We start from the raw sequence: 22015 nt of genomic DNA, 5'->3' as shown, positions 1-22015 counted from the left end.
GACTTTATATACTAGTATTTTATAGTGTTCTGATGGAGTTGTCGAATGGTAGATCTAAATAGCCCTTATATAACCTTCCTTGATTTGGCAAATCACTTCAGTAATGAACCATTTAGAAATATTATACATAAATAACATATACTATTCAAAAAAAGTAGGGGATATTTGATTTTTAAGTGTTATTAAAGTCACCTAATGAAACTGACGAAGAAACAAATGACAAAATGAAATGAAGTTCACATTCATCGATTTATTCCAAATGATCGTTAGACTAAGTAAGGCACAGACTGACCATTATAAGGGTAAAATGATACCCGGGGTCAAACAGCAAAGTTACCACAGCATCACAACCAAGTCAGTAACGGGTAAATCCTCCTCTGTTTGCCAAACAAGCATTGATCCGACGTGGCATACTCCTAATGAGACGTCTAAGGTCATTTTGGTCCAGATTGTCCCATTCCTGTTGCAACGCAGCAGCAAGTTCTTGGACATTGGCAGGACGTTGTTGACGTTGACGTAACCTCTGTCCAAGCATGTCCCAGACATGCTCGATGGGGGAGAGGTCGGGACTCAGTGCTGGCCAAGGTAATGTGGTGATGTTCTGTTGTTGGAGGTAACCTGTAACGATCCTGGCCCTGTGACATCTTGCGTTGTCATCCTGGAAGATGAAACGGCGGCCATGACGTCGTGCGAACGGCACAACATGGACTGCCAAGATGTTGTCCCGGTAGTACTGGCCTGTAACACGCCCTGCAACAACATGTAAAGCCGTTCTTCCAGCAACAGTGATGCCTCCCCACACCATAACAGAACCACCCCCAAATCGATCATGTCTGATGACGTTAACGTCTTGGAAGCGCTCGTTTCGACGACGCCACACCCTCCTACGTCTGTCCAAAAAATCAACAGTGAACCTTGACTCATCTGAAAACATCACATTGCTCCAGCGTCGATTATCCCAGTGTTGACGATCCCTACACCAACGACGTCTTGCCTGAATGTGATGATCTCTCAAACAAGGGATCACGCGAGGACGACGGCCCGAAGGTGACCCCTATGCAGTCGATTCCGAATCGTCTGGCCACTCACTCTCACACCAGTGTCTGTTTGAAGACGAGCGCTGATCTGATTTGCTGTGATGACACGATTTCTCAAGGCCAAGGTACGGATAAATCGATCCTGGGCTTGAGTTGTCGCCCTTGTTCGACCTGAGCGTGGTCTGTCCTGTACAGATTGTGTATCACGGTATCTGGACCATAGCCTGCTTATGACAGACTGAGAAACATTCATCGTCCGCGCCACAACCGCCTGTGTTGTGCCGATCTGTAGCATGCCAAGGGCACGTAACCTTTCATTTTGGGTAAGCCGACGCATATCAAAATTTGTTTTCTGGTCACTAAAACAATTAAACTGATGTTTCCACCCTGGAATTCAATGCCACAATGACTGTAACATTCAAAGTCAGAGTCGTGCAAATCTTGGGTTGGACCCCCATGATGATCCCAAGCATCACCTGCATTCCATGCGGTAGCTATTGGTGCGTTTGGGCGTCACATGTAACTGGAAATGTTTCTTCTGTTAGGTTCTATAGTGACTTTTTTCGTAGTCATTTGCATATTTTAGTATTATGCCCCCAAAATCAAATATCCCCTACTTTTTTTGAATAGTATATAACAAAATGGGAAACTAACTAAAAACATACCCTGATAAAGGTGCTCTTATTATTCGAGGAAATAGAAAACTAAAATTGTGGAAACCATATATCATATAAAAAGAGCGAAACACTAAAAGATAAAACAAACACCAAATTAGTCATATATTTTTAAAATAAAAGTTTTTACTTATTTAGATTGAATATACATGTATTATTTTATTTGTAAATTATATCAGAATAAAACAGTATTTAAATTAGAAAGGAATTAATTGTCTTCTATTATATTGTCAAGTCAAGTTAAACAAATATAAACCTACCTGAGTTAGTGAATTCAGAAAATGATGCATCCAAGATGGAGATGTAAGAAAAAGTGACTAAAGGTGAAACAGGATGTTACGATAGTATCTAAGTAACGGATTACTACTCACTCCAAATAAGGTGGAAACTACAGATGGCATAGAAAAGCAAGACTACCAGCTATATGAAGTGTCTAGTTGAACAAGACCATTAAAGAACTGAGTTAACTGACTAAATAAACTAAAACCACACACAGGATGAAAGAGGCTACTTATTAAATCCTGAAATATCTTCATTAAAGATACATGAACACCTTATATGTGAATCCCGAATAATGAGGTGAAAAACGAATAACAAACAGCTCGTTATTCGTTATTCACCGCTTGAATAACAGTCTGGTTTATTTATCGACTATACGCCATTTAATATGTTTTCTACTGCTAGGGGATACTTTACAATCCATTATTCTATTGTTGTATAGTGATCGTTTTGAATTAAATCCTGAATTATCCCCATTAAAGATGCATAAACCACTTCATATGTGAATCCCGAATAAAGAGGTGAAAAACGAATAACAAACAGCTCGTTATTTGTTATTAACCGCTTGAATAACAGTCTGGTTTATTTACCGACTGCAAGGAAGGGGATACTTTGCAATCCATGACTGACGGATGGAGGGACAGATAGAGGGTATGACAGACGCAGGGAAGGACAGACGGGGTGAGTGACGGCTGGATGGAGGGACAGAGAAACGGGACAGACAGAGTGAGGGAGTGGCAGCCAGGGGGAGAGACGGACAGAGGGAAGGGGGACAGAGGGAGGAAGGGACAGAGGGAGGGAGAAAATGAGGGACGGACAGAGAGAGTGAGGGAGAGGACGGGAAAGACAAAGGATCGAGGGAGGGAAGGGGAGGAACAGGAGTGACAGACAGATGGGAGGGACAGAAGGAGTGACAAACAGATGGAGGGATTGAGGAAAAGATAGAGGGGGGGGGCAGACAGAGAGGGGGACAGGCGGAGGGGGCAGAGGGGGAGGACAGACAGGCGGAGGGGGGCAGACAGAGGGAGGATAGACGGAGGGAGTGACAGACGGAGGTAGGGAAGGAAGGAGGGTAGAGGGAGGGTAGAGGGAGGGCGGGACAGACCGAGGGAGGGACAGAGGCAGAAGGGGGACAGACAGAGGGAGGGACAGGGGGAGACAGAGGGAGAGACAGACGAAGGAGGGACAGAGGGATAGCCAGAAGGGGGAGAGGCATAGGGTGGTTGAGAAAGACGGAGGGAAGGAGGGGCGAACAGAGGGACGGAGGGGAGGGTACAGACGGAGGGAGGGACAGACGGATGGATGGACAGAGGGAAGGACAGAGGGAGGGACGGACGGAGGGAGACAAAGGGGGTGAGGAAGGGACAGACATAGGGAGAGAATGAGACAGAGGGAGAGACAAAGGGGGGAGACATAGGAAAGTGAGCAGGGACAGCGGGAGGGACAGACATAGGGATGGAGAGACAGATGGAAGGAGGGACAGATTGAGGGAGGGACTGACGGATAGAGGGACAGATAGAGAGTTGGATAGACTGAGGGTGGGACACACGGAGAAAAGGACAGGCGGGGGAGGGACGGATGGCTGAAGGGATAGAGGGAGGGAGGGAGGGACGGACAGATTAAGGGAGGGAGACAGAGGGAGAGACAAAGGGAGGTGATTAGGGACAGGGGGAGGGACGGACATAGGGAGGGAGAGACAGACGGAGGAAGGGGCAGAGGGGGAGATGGACAGAGTGAGGGAGGGACAGACAGAGGGAGGAAGAGACAGAGGGAGAGACAGACGGAGGGAGGGAAAGACAGGGAGGGACAGACACACAGGGACCTAAAACGCTGTGTAAATACATGTGAATCGGATCATAACTTTGGTCTATAGACAGTGCACAAGATTTTTCAAGTGATCAAGGGCCATAACTCTAGCAGTAATTGTTGGAAATCATTGAAAATCAGTAGGCGTCTCCGGCTCATGAATTAAACACTGTTTATAAATTGGGTGATAACTTTAGTCCCTAGAGCTTCCTCGGGATATTTCAAGGGTCATAACCCTAGCAGTATTGAAGGCACCAAAGCAAGTTTAGAAGTTATTACGTGCGTAGTGAGCCTACACTAACCCGATTCCCCAATATGTTAGTATGTTTACGGTAATATATCTCGAAACGCCAGCATAGGAGCCTTCTGAAAGTTTGTATTCTAGTAGTTTATTCATCTCTTGATTCCGTGAAACAAAAATCATTTTCCCACCAAAGCTACTTTAAGTGCTTTTTGATGCAGCGTGGGCGTACCCGTTGTTTATTGAACCCACAAACTCCGCCTCGAATCCGGGTGCTAGGAACTTTGCGGTGTTATAACTCGATACGCCAACATAGAAAGTTAATGAAATTTGGCATGTTCATGCCTTATGCACCTGTCCAGTTGGTGAAATAAACATATTGAAGCCACCAAAGCTAGTTTAGAAGTTATTACGTGCGAAGTGAGCCTACCCTAAATTGATTCTCCCCATATGTTTAGTTTGTTTACGGTAATATATCTCGAAACGCCAGCATAGGAGCCTTCTGAAATTTTGTATTCTAGTAGTTTATCCATCTCTTGATTCCGTGAAACAGAAAACATTTTCCCACCAAAGCTGGTTTGGGTCGTTTTTTGATGCAGCGTGGGCGTACTCGTTGTTTATTGAACCCACAAACTCCGCCTCGATTCCGGGTGCTAAGGAACTTTGCGGTGGTATAACTCGATACGGCAACATAGAAAGTTAATTAAATTCGGCATGTGCATACCTTATGGATCTGTCGATTTAGTGAAGTAAAGATATTGAAGCCACCGAAGCTAGTTTAGAAGTTATTGCGTGCGCAGTGAGCCTACCCCAACCCGTTTCCCCATATGTTTAGTATGTTTACGGTAATATATCTCGAAACGCCAACAAAGGAACCGAACACAAATTGGCGACCTATTCGGCTAGCGACCTATTCGACCAATCCAGCTGGCAACCTGTTCGTTGGCAACCTATTCAGAATTATGCCAACAGTCGCCCAAACTCATCTATTTTTATCAACCAATAAAATCCAACGTTACGTCTATATAATGAAAGTAAAATATATTATTTTTTATCCATATCTTTAGCTCAGAATAGAGGTGTAATTTCGCATTATCTTACAAAATTCTGGAATCCAACTAAATATATTCCGAAAGGTAATTAAATAGGCTTTCCAAATATACTATTCAAAAAAAGTAGGGGATATTTGATTTTTAAGTGTTATTAAAGTCACCTAATGAAACTGACGAAGAAACAAATGACAAAATGAAATGAAGTTCACATTCATCGATTTATTCCAAATGATCGTTAGACTAAGTAAGGCACAGACTGACCATTATAAGGGTAAAATGATACCCGGGGTCAAACAGCAAAGTTACCACAGCATCACAACCAAGTCAGTAACGGGTAAATCCTCCTCTGTTTGCCAAACAAGCATTGATCCGACGTGGCATACTCCTAATGAGACGTCTAAGGTCATTTTGGTCCAGATTGTCCCATTCCTGTTGCAACGCAGCAGCAAGTTCTTGGACATTGGCAGGACGTTGTTGACGTTGACGTAACCTCTGTCCAAGCATGTCCCAGACATGCTCGATGGGGGAGAGGTCGGGACTCAGTGATGGCCAAGGTAATGTGGTGATGTTCTGTTGTTGGAGGTAACCTGTAACGATCCTGGCCCTGTGACATCTTGCGTTGTCATCCTGGAAGATGAAACGGCGGCCATGACGTCGTGCGAACGGCACAACATGGACTGCCAAGATGTTGTCCCGGTAGTACTGGCCTGTAACACGCCCTGCAACAACATGTAAAGCCGTTCTTCCAGCAACAGTGATGCCTCCCCACACCATAACAGAACCACCCCCAAATCGATCATGTCTGATGACGTTAACGTCTTGGAAGCGCTCGTTTCGACGACGCCACACCCTCCTACGTCTGTCCAAAAAATCAACAGTGAACCTTGACTCATCTGAAAACATCACATTGCTCCAGCGTCGATTATCCCAGTGTTGACGATCCCTACACCAACGACGTCTTGCCTGAATGTGATGATCTCTCAAACAAGGGATCACGCGAGGACGACGGGCGCGAAGGTGACCCCTATGCAGTCGATTCCGAATCGTCTGGCCACTCACTCTCACACCAGTGTCTGTTTGAAGACGAGCGCTGATCTGATTTGCTGTGATGACACGATTTCTCAAGGCCAAGGTACGGATAAATCGATCCTGGGCTTGAGTTGTCGCCCTTGGTCGACCTGAGCGTGGTCTGTCCTGTACAGATTGTGTATCACGGTATCTGGACCATAACCTGCTTATGACAGACTGAGAAACATTCATCGTCCGCGCCACAACCGCCTGTGTTGTGCCGATCTGTAGCATGCCAAGGGCACGTAACCTTTCATTTTGGGTAAGCCGACGCATATCAAAATTTGTTTTCTGGTCACTAAAACAATTAAACTGATGTTTCCACCCTGGAATTCAATGCCACAATGACTGTAACATTCAAAGTCAGAGTCGTGCAAATCTTGGGTTGGACCCCCATGATGATCCCAAGCATCACCTGCATTCCATGCGGTAGCTATTGGTGCGTTTGGGCGTCACATGTAACTGGAAATGTTTCTTCTGTTAGGTTCTATAGTGACTTTTTTCGTAGTCATTTGCATATTTTAGTATTATGCCCCCAAAATCAAATATCCCCTACTTTTTTTGAATAGTATATTATTAGTAAACGTTGGCACAGTCATATTAAAGGGGTGCACTCGCATCCTAAACATGGCCAATTTTTTAAACAAATTAAAGGGAAAGACCGCTAATATCCCGTGTCAAAATTCGGACCATCGTACAAAATTCTGATGATCCAACTAAATATATTCTGAAAGGTAATTGAATAAGCTTTTTAAATATTATTAGTAAAAGTTGGCACAATCATATTAAAGGGGTGCGCTCTCAACCTGAACATAGCCAATTTTTCAATATTCTAAATGAAAAGATAGACCGGTATTTTTTTCGAAGTCAAAATTCGGATCATCATACAAAATTCTGAGCATCCAGCTATATATATTCTGAAAGATAATTGATTAAGCTTTCCAAATATTATTAGTAAAAGTTGGCACAATTATATTAAAGGGGTGTGCTCTCCTCCTAAACATGGCAAATTTTTAAAACATTTTAATGGGAAAGACCGTTAATATCACGAGTCAAAATTCGGACCATCGTCCAAAATTCCTAACATCCAGCTATATATATTCTAAAAGGTGATTAAATAAGCTTTCCAAATATACTTAGTAAAAGTTGGCACAATCATATTAAAGGGGTGCACTCTCATCCTAAACGTAGCCAATTTTTCAATATTTTAAAGTGAAAGAACGGTAATATTCTTAAGTCAAAATTCGTACCATCGTACACCATTATGAGCATCTAGTTATATATATTCTGAATTTAATTGAATAAGCTTTCCAAATATTATTAGTAAAACTTGGCACAATTATATTAAAGTGGTGCGCTCTCAACCTGAACATAGCCAATTTTTCAATATTCTAAATGTAAAGATAGACCGGTATTTTGTTCGAAGTCGAAAATCGAATCATTGTACAGAATTCTGAACATCCAGCTGAAAGGTAATTGAATAAGCTTTCTAAATATTATTAGTAAAAGTTGGCACAATCATATTAAAGGGGTGCACTCTCATCCTAAACGTCGCCAATTTTTCAATATTTTAAAGTGAAAGAAAAGTAATATTCCGAGTTGAAATTCGTACCATCGTACACAATTCTGAGCATCCAGCTATATATATTCTGAAAGGTAATTGAATAAGCTTTCTAAATATTATTAGTGAAAGTTGGCACAATCATATTAAAGGGCCGCGCTCTCATCCTAAACGTCGCCAATTTTTCAATATTTTAATATGGCTATGTTCAGGTTGAGAGCGCACCCCTTTAATATAATTGTGCTAACTTTTACTAATAATATTTGGAAAGCTTATTCAATTACCTTTCAGAATATATATAGCTAAATGATCAGAATGTTGTACGATGGTGGATGGTCCGAATTATGACTCGGAATATTACCGTTCTTTCACTTTAAAATATTGAAAAATTGGCGACGTTTAGGATGAGAGCGCACATCTTTAATATGATCGTGCCAACTTTAACTAATATGATTGTGCCAACTTTTACTAATAATATTTGGAAAGCTTATTCAATTACCTTTCAGAATATATATAGCTGGATGCTCAGAATTGTGTACAATGGTCCGAATTTTGGCTCGGAATATTACCGTTCTTTCACTTTAAAATATTGAAAAATAGGCGTCGTTTAGGATGAGAGCGTACCCCTTTAATATGATTGAGCCAACTTTCACTAATAATATTTGGAAAGCTTATTAAATTACCTTTCAGAATATATATAGCTGGATGCTCAGAATTTTGCACGATGGTCCGAATTTTGACTCGGAATATTACCGTTCTTTCACTTTAAAATATTGAAAAATTGGCGACGTTTAGGATGAGAGCGCACCCCTTTAATATGATTGTGCCAACTTTCACTCATAATATTTCGAAAGCTTATTCAATCACCTTTCAGAATATATATAGCTGGAAGCTCAGAATTTTGTACGATGATCCAAATTTGGACTTCGAACAAAATACCGGTTTAACTTTACATTTTGAAAAATGAAAATTGGCTATGTTCAGGTCGAGAGCGCGCCCCTTTAATATGATTGTGCCAACTTTTACTAACAATATTTGAAAAGCTTATTCCATTACCTTTAAGAATATATATAGCTGGATGCTCAGAATTTTGTACGATGGTCCGAATTTTGACTCGAAATATTACCGTTCTTTCACTTTAAAATATTGAAAAATGGCGCTGTTTAGGATGAGAGCGCAACCCTTTAATATGATTGTGCCAACTTTTACTAATAATATTTAGAAAGCTTATTCAATTATCTTTCAGAATATATATAGCTGGATGCTCAGAATTTTGGACGATGGTCCGAATTTTGACTCGGAATATTACCGTTCTTTCACTTTAAAATATTGAAAAATTGGCGACGTTTAGGATGAAAGCGCACCCCTTTAAGATGATTGTGCCAACTTTTAGTAATAATATTTGGAAATCTTTTCCAATCACCTTTTAGAATATATATAGCTGGATGTTCAGAATTTTGTACGATGGTCCGAATTTTGACTCGGAATATTACCGTTCTTTCACTTTAAAATATTGAAAAAATGGCGACGTTTAGGATGAAAGCGCACCCCTTTAAGATGATTGTGCCAACTTTTAGTATTAATATTTGGAAATCTTTTCCAATCACCTTTTAGAATATATATAGCTGGATGTTCAGAGTTTTGTACGATGATTCGAATTTCGACTTCGAAAAAAATACCGGTCTATCTTTACATTTAGAATATTGAAAAATTGGCTATGTTCAGGTTGAGAGCGAACCCCTTTAATATGATTGTGCCAACTTTTACTAATAATATTTGGAAAGCCTATTTAATTACCTTTCGGAATATATTTAGTTGGATGTCCAGAATTTTGTAAGATAATGCGAAATTACACCTCTATTCTGAGCTAATGGAATGGATAAAAAAATAATATATTCTACTTTCATTTGATAGACGTAACGTTGGATTTTATTGGTTGATAAAAATAGATGAGTTTGGGCGACTGTTAGCATAATTGTGAATAGGTTGCCAACGAACAGGTTTCCAGCTGGATCGGTCGAATAGGTGGCTAGCCGAATAGGTCGCCAATTTGTGTTCGGTAACATAACAGCCTTCTGAAATTTTGTATTCTAGTAGTTTATTCATCTCTTGATTCCGTGAAATAAAAACATTTTCCCGCCAAAGCTGGTTTAGGTCGTTTTTTGATTGAGCGTGGGCGTACCCGTTGTTTATTGAAGCCACAAACTCCGCCTCGAATTCGGGTGGTAGGAACTTTGCAGTGGTATAACTCGATACGCCAACATACACAAGTTAATGAAATTTGGCATGTTCATGCCTTATGCACCTGTCCAGTTGGTGAAATAAAGATATTGAAGCCACCAAAGCTAGTTTAGAAGTTATTGCGTGCGCGATGAGCCTATCCTTACCCGATTCTCCAATATGTTTAGTATGTTTACGGTAATATATCTCGAAACGCCAAAATAGGAGCCTTCTGAAATTTTGTATTCTAGTAGTCTATTCATCTCTTGATTCCTTGAAACAAAAAACATTTGCCCACCAAAGCTGGTTTGGGTGCTTTTTGATGCAAAATGGACGTACCCCTTTTTTGCATGCTCAGTTAGCCTCGCGTGCGATATTTTAGTATGTTTAAGGTAATAGTATATTTTGAGGTGTGGGGTGGGTCGGGGGATCTATTACATATAGTATTCAAAAAAGTAGGGGATATTTGATTTTTAAGTGTTATTAAAGTCACCTAATGAAACTGACGAAGAAACAAATGACAAAATGAAATGAAGTTCACATTCATCGATTTATTCCAAATGATCGTTAGACTAAGTAAGGCACAGACTGACCATTATAAGGGTAAAATGATACCCGGGGTCAAACAGCAAAGTTACCACAACATCACAACCAAGTCAGTAACGGGTAAATCCTCCTCTGTTTGCCAAACAAGCATTGATCCGACGTGGCATACTCCTAATGAGACGTCTAAGGTCATTTTGGTCCAGATTGTCCCATTCCTGTTGCAACGCAGCAGCAAGTTCTTGGACATTGGCAGAACGTTGTTGACGTTGACGTAACCTCTGTCCAAGCATGTCCCAGACATGCTCGATGGGGGAGAGGTCGGGACTCAGTGCTGGCCAAGGTAATGTGGTGATGTTCTGTTGTTGGAGGTAACCTGTAACGATCCTGGCCCTGTGACATCTTGCGTTGTCATCCTGGAAGATGAAACGGCGGCCATGACGTCGTGCGAACGGCACAACATGGACTGCCAAGATGTTGTCCCGGTAGTACTGGCCTGTAACACGCCCTGCAACAACATGTAAAGCCGTTCTTCCAGCAACAGTGATGCCTCCCCACACCATAACAGAACCACCCCCAAATCGATCATGTCTGATGACGTTAACGTCTTGGAAGCGCTCGTTTCGACGACGCCACACCCTCCTACGTCTGTCCAAAAAATCAACAGTGAACCTTGACTCATCTGAAAACATCACATTGCTCCAGCGTCGATTATCCCAGTGTTGACGATCCCTACACCAACGACGTCTTGCCTGAATGTGATGATCTCTCAAACAAGGGATCACGCGAGGACGTCGGGCGCGAAGGTGACCCCTATGCAGTCGATTCCGAATCGTCTGGCCACTCACTCTCACACCAGTGTCTGTTTGAAGACGAGCGCTGATCCGATTTGCTGTGATGACACGATTTCTCAAGGCCAAGGTACGGATAAATCGATTCTGGGCTTGAGTTGTCGCCCTTGGTCGACCTGAGCGTGGTCTGTCCTGTACAGATTGTGTATCACGGTATCTGGACCATAGCCTGCTTATGACAGACTGAGAAACATTCATCGTCCGCGCCACAACCGCCTGTGTTGTGCCGATCTGTAGCATGCCAAGGGCACGTAACCTTTCATTTTGGGTAAGCCGACGCATATCAAAATTTGTTTTCTGGTCACTAAAACAATTAAACTGATGTTTCCACCCTGGAATTCAATGCCACAATGACTGTAACATTCAAAGTCAGAGTCGTGCAAATCTTGGGTTGGACCCCCATGATGATCCCAAGCATCACCTGCATTCCATGCGGTAGCTATTGGTGCGTTTGGGCGTCACATGTAACTGGAAATGTTTCTTCTGTTAGGTTCTATAGTGACTTTTTTCGTAGTCATTTGCATATTTTAGTATTATGCCCCCAAAATCAAATATCCCCTACTTTTTTTGAATAGTATATATACTTTGCATTAATATGTTTTAAAATTTTATTTTCTAATATAAAGGTAACAATTATTTTCGTGATAATTATATCTAGGTTTTTCTTGGCGCTAGGAATATGTGTGCTAACTTGATCTCGAATCCGGGCGCTGGAATACGGGTGAGAGAATATGTGTGCTAACTTGATCTCGAATCCGGGTGCTGGAATACGGGTGAGAGAATATGTGTGCTAACTTGATCTCGAATCCGGGCGCTGGAATACGGCACACTGATTAGCAGTGAATTTTCGCTAGACCGCTACAATCACTGATAAGGATGACATCGATGCGGCTTATTGAGTCCCAAATATTAACTTTTTTCTTCCGTCAAATTAAATTCTAAAACATTTTTTGTTCATTTATTAGAAAAATAGATAAAGACGTTTGAATTGTTTGTAGGTAAAAATCATTTCCTATTTAGTGTAAATGGGTATTAAAATAAGTAAAATTCACCCGAATCAGTAACGTCTTATGTAAACAATGCACGCGCTATTGGCCAATGATTGACGCCGCGTGATGTGACGTCACGTGTCGAAACAGTCATCTGTTACAGAGATATTAGAAGATCTCTATGAAACAGATTTGGAATACGGGTGAGAGATTCCGCTCGGTGCAAAATGCTGCCTTTTACTCATTTTGATACCCACTTACATTTAAATAGGAAATAATTTTTAGCTACAAATACTTCAAACGTCTTTATTTATTTTTCTAATACATAGATAAAATTTTTTAAAATTTAATTTGTCGGAGGAAAAAAGTTAATATTTTTGGCTCATTAAGTCGTATCGATGTCATCCTTATCAGTGATTAAAGCGGCCTCGCGAATATTCACTGCTGATCAGTGTGCAACATTCAGTTAAGTAACTCGCGACTTGTGGGTTACTCGGGACAATCGGGTAGACAAATCACCGGAATTCACTGGAATTCATTTACAATCACCGGAATTCACTTCTAAAATCCCCGATTCCTCCCACAAAACTCACTTATTTTAAATGTATAATACATTATTGATCTCTCCACAGGCCAGATAAAGGCGCTGTAGGTGAATTTATTTGAAAGACTACCGGAATTCATTTCAAATATATGCATCATATAACAGTCAATAACCCGAAAAATGTTGACTGTGGAAACACAATATAACAATTTACTTGAATTCAATGACGTCTATACTAACTAGACCGCGCGCTCCCACTGAATGATGCAAGACGCCATGGCCAATCAGTGTTGACTTCCGGCAGTGGGTGAAAGTAAGTAGGTCAGCTGGTTTCTAATGTCAACACATGGGAACGCTCTCGATAATAAGATCTAATTAGACTTGGTTTAAATTCGCAATAGGAAATTTTAATCAAGAATGAATATGTACGGTTCTTGAATCTTCAGTTTATTTAACAAATGATACAATTGTAGATGTCTAAATAGATTCATAATAAAGTAATGAAAGACCGAAATGGACAACCTTTCACGTTTGAAGACTGAAGTAAAATCTTGAAAATGTAAAAAAAAATTACCATTATTAATAATAATAATAATTTTATTTATTCAGTATGCATATGATACGATGTATAAATACAGATGACACTTGAAAATATATGCAGAATGATTGTTCAAGCAATTATAAATAAATTAATGAATAATGAAAAGATGGATCATTTTAACATAAGCCTAATAATAAATTAATTTTTGGATATAAATATGAAAGTGATTTTTCAAGCAATTAAAAATAATTTAGTTTATGATTTCTGGACTTATAATTTTAACATAATAAATTATTTGATTTTTGGATAAAAATATATAACTATGAGTGATTTTTCAAGCAATTAAAAAGAATTTAGTGTATAATATATGGACGGATAGTTTTAACATAATAAACTTTTGGATATAAAAATAAGAGTGATTTTTCAGCTAATTAAAAATAATTTAGTGTTTAAGGATGAATAATTTTAACATAATAAATTATTTAATTTATGGATATTCCAAGGGATTATAGAGAAATTAGTTCATAATAAATGGAAGGATAATTTTAACATAATAAATTATTTAATTTTTGGATAAAATAAATAAGAGCTATTTTTCAAGTAATTATAATGAATTTAGTGCAATATATATGGACGGATAATTTTTGTATCACCCGAAATGTTATGAAGTGGGGATTTTTATACATCTATATTATACAAAATACATAAAAATGTAGAACGATGAAATGAAATGAGGTTTAACGTCCTACTGTTTTGCTCCTAAACTGGACTAATGAAGATGGGGCATATGCCATACAGTGTGCTATGAGGGAAATTTTGCCCGGGCAGAGGCGCTACGGCTTACTCTTATATCGAATTCCAACTGCCAAGGGAATACATGCACGCCAATGTGTACACGGGACCTCGGTTTTTCGTCCCATCCAAATGACTAGACAGCTGTCCTTCTCAGGCCCTCCGTCCTGCATCACTGACAAGGGAAACCACATCAGAAAATCAAGATGCACTTTCTCGGCCAATGCAGGGATCTAACACCCGACCTCCAGCGTCTTACCCACTGTTACAGTTTAATTGTCCGATATACCTGATATACATAGCTTTATTTATATAACAGTATAATTAAAAATCTAAACTATTACATAGATGATGGAATTTTGCTTTAATATGTGAATGGGTTACATTGAGGTATATAAAATAATCGTAAATGTTTGAAATAATTACAGAGATAATATTTATGAGAAAATAAAGACCTTGATTTATTTGTCTTATTTTCATTTTTAGTACTATTATTATTACCACATCCTCACTAGAGAGAGAGAGAGAGAGAGAGAGAGAGAGAGATGGGGTTTAAGGTCGACTGGCACAAACTAGGTCATTTGGGGACTAACACATGGTTCAATTTCATTTTAATAATTCACTTGTGCGTAGGGGTCTTTAGCAGAGGGAGGAAACCGGAGGACCCGGAGAAAACCCACGAGGTTGGATCCTCACTAATGACAATGATTATAGCAAATGAAATGAAATGTTTTTTTTAACGTCCTACTGTTCTGCTCGATGGGCTAATGAAGATGGGCATACGCCTTACAGTGTGCCTTAAGGGAAATTTTGCCCGGACAGTGGCTACGGCCTACTCTTATATCGAATTCCAACTGCCAAAGGATCTTTTACGTGCACTCCAATGTGTACACGGGACCTTGGTTTTTCATCCCATCCGAATGACTAGATAGCACTCCTTTTCCGACCTGCATCATTGACTAAAAGCAATTGAGGCAAAATAATCATAATTTAGAATCGTCCACAGAGTCTTACCTGTCAGACACTCAGATATCGAATTCCAACTGTCAGCAGTTCTTTTATCTGCACACCAATGTGTACATAAGACCTCTGTTTTTGTCCCATCCGATCGATTAGACAGGCTCCCCACCCAATACCACTGATAAGGGGGAACTATACAGGAAAATGCTGAACTATCTCAGCCAAACCAGGATCGAACCTCGAACCTTCTGGTTGGTTACAATTTAAATTTTTTATCAGAAGTGACACCATATTGTCCAAAGCTGACCTTTTTGATAATTTTGACGTTTATCAGAAGGTTTTTTGTGCATACATGTGTCAATTATCATTCAATTTTCATAAAATGTTTGCCTTTTTCATAAAATGTTTGCCATTTGATGCCCTATGTCATCTTTGATTTTATAAAACCAATTTAACATTTTCCTTATAACAGGAAGTAACTTAATTTGGGCAAAAACTGTATTTTTAGCCTTCAAAACAAATAATTTCTTTAAAAGAATTTTATTCATTATTTGTATAAAATTATATTTGATGCTAATCAACATATAGAATGAACCAATACGATCAACAGATATCAAAAAATTGTTTCTAACATTTAATGAGGTATTATAAGGATGGGTTAATTAGAGTTTTTATTTTTTTCTATAAATATTTTTAATGAATCAATTTGGTTTAAAAGGCTAAAAAATGTGTATATTATAATCCTTATATCACAACTTTTTTTCCTTTGAAATACTTTTAATGCTAATGCAACTATTGGGTTTAAAGAGCCCCCCCCCCCCCCCCACACACACAAAAATAAAATATATTCATAACTTAAAAGTTGTTTTGGGGGTTTTGTTCATTTTAAAGAAAATCTGTCTTTAAGCCCTTAAATTTATATATAAAAACTTCATATATTTAATGGTTGTCTCAAAATTTTCAAAATATTGAAAACAAAATAACAAAAAATATACTTGTATGTACCAATTATTTATAACTTTAAAAAAATGGGTGTGGCACTTTCATAATTATATTTTAAAAATAAAAATGTGAACACTAAAATTTCCAATTAAACCATTTTTATGAACCGTAGAATGAACTATTTTAGAGCGCAAGCTTTAAAGCATTGGAATTCTTTTTTTGTTGTTAAATAACTGGTTTATTTTTTTTAGGCTACAGCTCCTGAAATTATTAACTATATAGTATTCATTAGTATTACACAGAGCTGAATCGAGTCTATATTTTACTATGAAAAAAAAAAAGTTCAACTCTTTATTATTCTAGTAAAACTATAGAAATATAAAGCCACGGTATGAATCAAATAAACTGATAAACTGGGCTTGTTGACAAGGCCCTGGTTCACCATTCGCATGCCTTTTGTTTACATTGGTTTTCGCTGACGTTACAACCACCACCGGATAACAGACGCCGTTCTCCACCAATTTAGCGTCTGCGCGCGGTCTAGTTAGTATAGACGTCATTGACTACACGAGTTCGTTACAAGACATCAAATTCGCACCAAATAATGAAACTCAAACATAACAACTAATAATACTATTTAAATATTAATAATGGGTTTGATCTACATAGTATCAGCAATAAGTATTCTTGCACAGGTTTATTCAAATTATCAAGCAAAAGTTACACAACTTAAAATTTCTAAAATATAATTCAAACTGTTCATGAAAATTACAGGTAAGGAAAAGCAGGGGTTCCAGGCTTTTTTCGGTTCTACTCCTAGAACGGTGTCTTCAAGTTCTGCTGATGCTGTGCATGTAAGTAGTTAATGATGTATTTTATGTATCATATTAAAATTATAATTAAATTATTAATGTTATAGCCTGCTTTGGGGATCAACTGGGGTTCAATGTCCTACTTTTCAGCTCCAACACAGGCATACCCCATACACTGACGTAAATTTTGTTCGGCCTACTCTTATTGCAAGGTCATCATTGAAAGGGTTGGGTATCGCTCAAATTTAAGAACTCGGCCATATAAGATGAAACGAAATTTAGGTAAGCCTGGGAGAAAAAAATGAAATCTTTGAAAAGTTGAGAATCTTCAGTGATTTATTGCTTTGCCTAGCTAAATTACAATAATTTACAATCAAATTCTTTCAAAAATCCAAATCCCCCCCCCCCCCCCAGGCTTACCTAAATTTCGTTTCATCTTATATGGCCGAGTTCTTAAATTTGTGCGTTACCCTTTCAATGAAGTCCGCCAAGTCGGTTAGAAGACGGAGACGTATTTTTTAACAGCATGTTGTGTCGCTCATACTGACTCTAGCGAGGTAAGCAAGGTCTTATTTTCTCACCAAGATGTTCATTTAATTTGTTCAGGCGTTCACAGGGACTGACACGCGACCGTTTAGCAGTAACAAGTTGCCCAGTAAAATTGACTGGGAAGCCATTGGAATTTCAACAAGGATTCAATAGGAGAGTCCCTGAACGTAGAGGCCGAGTGTAATGAGACCTACGTTCAGAGCTAAACTAAGAAATTAGTAGAAAGATATTTTCCAGATCGGCCAAGATCTATAGTAGTAGGGACCTTTCGCATCCGTACCAAAACGAACATGGCGCTATTGCACTTTCGTACCTCTACCAGTTCCCGTGATCGTAGGCACTTGAAATTTTCAGAGGATGTTAAGGGGGGCTAGCAATGACCACACGGCGCTATTGCACTTTCGTACCTCTACCAGTTCCCGTGGTCGTAGGAACTTGAAATTTTCAGAGGATGTTCAGGGGGACTAGCAATGACCACACACCAAATTTCAGCCGAATTGATCAATAACTTTTTATTTTACCGACCTTTTAATTTCTAACGAGAGAGAGAGCTTCATCCGTTTGACGCCATTTGCTTTGTTTACTATTTAGACTCGAATAACAAGACACTAAGACGGAAACAGACACACTGCACTAGCTGCCTAACACTGCAGTTCATAAAAATTAATATAATTTTCGTATACTTTAATTTTAGCGCGAAGCCACCATTTTCTATAAAATACTATTTGGTGTTGATCAGTGGATTTGTTTACTATTTAGACTCGAATAACAAGACACTAAGACGGAAACCGACACACTGCACTAGCTGCCTATCTCTGCAGTTCATAAAAATTAATATAATTTTCGTATACTTTAATTTTTGCGCGAAGCCACCATGTTCTATAAAATACTATTTGGTGTTGATCAGTGGATTGGCCTTTAGGTGTGAATATTGCCGTGACCTTGATTTTGACCTTGAGTCTTAACTTCCCATCCATATCAGGGCCTTTGCGTTTATGATTGCCGTGGCCTTATTTCTTACTGTATTTTCAAAGTTAATGTTCGAGGTGAAAGCAGAGACGACGTCCTTCGGAAAAGATGATTGGGTCAAAGTCGTAGGTCAAGGTCATGCTACAGAAAACTAAACTCAAACTTTTCAAAGTCATTTTTTGGACATTTGACCTTGACTTACGACCTTGACCCCGTAACCATTTTCGAAGGCTTTCACCATGGCTTGAATCATGGACGTTTACCTTGGTTCTGTCACACACTGCTCGGTCAGAAAAGGGTCAAACGGAGAGGGGGCCGTGTCCGAAAGGAAGTCAATGGGCGTGGTCAATGTGAAAGGTCGTAGTGACCTCCACTAGTCACCGTTAACCATCCGTGACCTTGACCCTGACCTAGAGTCCGAACTTCCCATCCATCTCGGACCCTTTGCGTTTATGCGTGCCGTGACCTTATTTCATTTTTGGGACAGGGCCAGGGTAAACGTCGATGGTTCAAGCCAAGATGATGGACTTTGAAAATGGTTACGGGTCAAGCTCGTAAGTCAAGGTCAAATGTCCCAAAACTGACCTTGAAAAGTTTGAGTTCAGTTTTCTATAACATGACCTTGACCTACGACTTTGACCCAATTATCTTTTCTGAGGGACGTTGTCTTTGATTTCACCTCAAGCATTAACTTTGATAATACAGTAAGAAATAGGGTCACGGCAAGCATAAACGAAAAGGGCCCGAGATTGATGGGAAGTTTGGACTCAAGGTCGAAGTCAAGGTCACGGATGGTTAAAGGTGACTAGTGGAGGTCACCACGAACTTTCACATTGACCACGCCCTTGACTTCCTTTCGGGCACGGGCCCCTCTGCGTTTGACCGTTTTCTGATCGAGCAGTGTGCGACAGGACCAAGGTAAACGCCCATGATTCAAGCCAAGTTGATAGCCTTCGAAAATGGTTAGGGGTCAAGGTCGTAAGTCAAGGTCAAATGTCCCAAAACTGACTTTGAAAGTTTGAGTTTAGTTTTCTGTAACATGACCTTGACCTACGACTTTGACCTTTTAACTTTTCTGAAGGACGTTGTCTCTGCTTTCACCTCAAGCATTAACTTTGATAATACAGTAAGAAATAGGGTCACGGCAAGCATAAACGAAAAGGGCCCGAGATGGATAGGAAGTTTGGACTCAAGGTCAAAGTCAAGGTCACGGATGGTTAAAGGTGACTAGTGGAGGTCACCACGACCTTTCACATTGACCACGCCCATTGACTTACTTTCGGACACGGGCCCTTTGCGTTTGACCCTTTTCTGACCGAACAGTGTGCGACAGAACCAAAGTAAACGTCGATGGTTCAAGTCAAGGTGATAGCCTTCGAAAATGGTTACGAGGTCAAGGTCGTAAGTCAAGGTCAAATGTCCCAAAACTGACTTTGAAAAGTCCGAGTTTAGTTTTCTGTAAGATGACCTTGACCTACGACTTTGACCCAATTATCTTTTCTGGAGGACGTCGTCTCTGCTTTCACCTCGAACATTAACTTTGATAATACAGTTAGAAATAAGGCCACGGCAAGCATAAACGCAAAGGGCCCGAGATGGATGGGACGTTTGGACTCAAGGTCAGAGTCAAGGTTACGGATGGTTAACGGTGACTAGTGGAGGTCACCACGACCTTTCACATTGACCACGCCCATTGACTTCCTTTCGGACACGGACCCTCTGTGTTTGACCGTTTTCTGACCGAGCAGTGTGCGATAGGACCAAGGTAAACGTTCATGATTCAAGCCAATGTGATAGCCTTCGAAAATGGTTACGGGGTCAAGGTCGTAAGTCAAGGTCGAATGTCCCAAAAATGACTTTGAAAAGTTTGAGTTTAGTTTTCTGTAACATGACCTTGACCTACGACTTTAACCCAATTATCTTTTCTGAAGGACGTCATCTCTGCTTTCACCTCGAACATTAACTTTGATAATACAGTAGGAAATAAGGCCACGGCAAGCATAAACGCAAAGGCCCCGATATGGATGGGAAGTTTGGCCTCAAGGTCAAAATCAAGGTCACGGCAATATTCACACCTAAAGGCCAATCCACTGATCAACACCAAATAGTATTTTATAGAAAATGGTGGCTTCGCGTAAAAATTAAAGTATACGAAAATTATATTAATTTTTATGAACTGCAGTGTTAGGCAGCTAGTGCAGTGTGTCGGTTTCCGTCTAAGTGTCTTGTTATTCGAGTCGGTTTCCGTCTTAGTGTCTTGTTATTCAAGTCTAATTAGTAAACAAAGCAAATGGCGTCAAACGGATGAAGTTCTCTCTCGTTAGAAATTAAAAGGTCGGTAAAATAAAAAATTATTTATCGATTCGGCTGAAATTTGGTGTGTGGTCATTGCTAGCCCCCCTTAACATCCTCTGAAAATTTCAAGTGCCTACGACCACGGGAACTGGTAGAGGTACGAAAGTGCAATAGCGCCTGACCATACACCAAATAAATCGATAAATAACTTTTTATTTTACCGACCTTTTAATTTCTAACGAGAGAGAACCTCATCCATTTGACGCCATTTGCTTTGTTTACTAATTAGACTCGAATAACAAGACACTAAGACGGAAACCGACTCGAATAACAAGACACTTAGACGGAAACCGACACACTGCACTAGCTGCCTAACACTGCAGTTCATAAAAATTAATATAATTTTCGTATACTTTAATTTTTGCGCGAAGCCACCATTTTCTATAAAATACTATTTGGTGTTGATCAGTGGATTGGCCTTTAGGTGTGAATATTGCCGTGACCTTGATTTTGACCATGAGGCCAAACTTCCCATCCATATCGGGGCCTTTGCGTTTATGCTTGCCGTGGCCTTATTTCTTACTGTATTATCAAAGTTAATGTTCGAGGTGAAAGCAGAGATGACGTCCTTCAGGAAAGATAATTGGGTCAAAGTCGTAGGTCAAGGTCATGTTACAGAAAACTAAACTCAAACTTTTCAAAGTCATTTTTGGGACATTTGACCTTGACTTACGACCTTGACCCCGTAACCATTTTCGAAGGCTATCACATTGGCTTGAATCATGGATGTTTACCTTGGTCCTGTCGCACACAGCTCGGTCAGAAAACGGTGAAACGCAGAGGGTCCGTGTCCGAAAGGAAGTCAATGGGCATGGTCAATGTGAAAGGTCGTGGTGACCTAGACTAGTCACCGTTAACCATCCGTGACCTTGACTCTGACCTTGAGTCCAAACTTCCCATCCATCTCGGGCCCTTTGCGTTTATGCTTGCCGTGGCCTTATTTCTAACTGTATTATCAAAGTTAATGTTCGAGGTGAAAGCAGAGACGACGTCCTCCAGAAAAGATAATTGGGTCAAAGTCGTAGGTCAAGGTCAACTTACAGAAAAACTAAACTCGGACTTTTCAAAGTCAGTTTTGGGACATTTGACCTTGACTTACGACCTTGACCTCGTAACCATTTTCGAAGGCTATCACCTTCGCTTGAACCATCGACGTTTACTTTGGTCCTGTCGCACACTTTTCGGTCAGAAAAGGGTCAAACGCAAAGGGCCCGTGTCCGAAAGGAAGTC

General features: G+C 40.0%; 1 protein-coding gene and 1 long non-coding RNA gene across 4 annotated transcripts in view; one reads left to right on the top strand and one right to left on the bottom strand.

Moving 5' to 3' along the window:
- The window catches only part of LOC126828378 (uncharacterized), a 64862-nt gene extending 43853 nt beyond the window's left edge, over positions 1–21009 (bottom strand). Inside the window, exon 1 of the mRNA XM_056102609.1 lies at positions 20951–21009. The gene's annotated coding sequence lies outside the window, so the exon portion shown is untranslated. The remainder of the gene's footprint in view (positions 1–20950) is intronic.
- The window catches only part of LOC126828407 (uncharacterized), a 64693-nt gene continuing 59146 nt past the window's right edge, over positions 16469–22015 (top strand). For 2 of the 3 annotated variants that reach the window (XR_007683018.1, XR_007683019.1), the window contains exon 1: positions 17324–17469. This is a non-coding gene — a long non-coding RNA (uncharacterized LOC126828407). Of the gene's footprint in view, positions 16955–17323; positions 17470–22015 lie in introns of those variants that run through there. The other variant, XR_007683020.2, reaches the window with a different exon arrangement.

The sequence above is a fragment of the Patella vulgata genome, chromosome 7 (assembly GCF_932274485.2).
Source record: "Patella vulgata chromosome 7, xgPatVulg1.2, whole genome shotgun sequence".
Lineage (NCBI taxonomy): Eukaryota > Metazoa > Mollusca > Gastropoda > Patellidae > Patella > Patella vulgata.
Note: the sequence above shows the minus strand (reverse complement) of the source record. Positions and strands in the feature narration are given on the sequence as shown.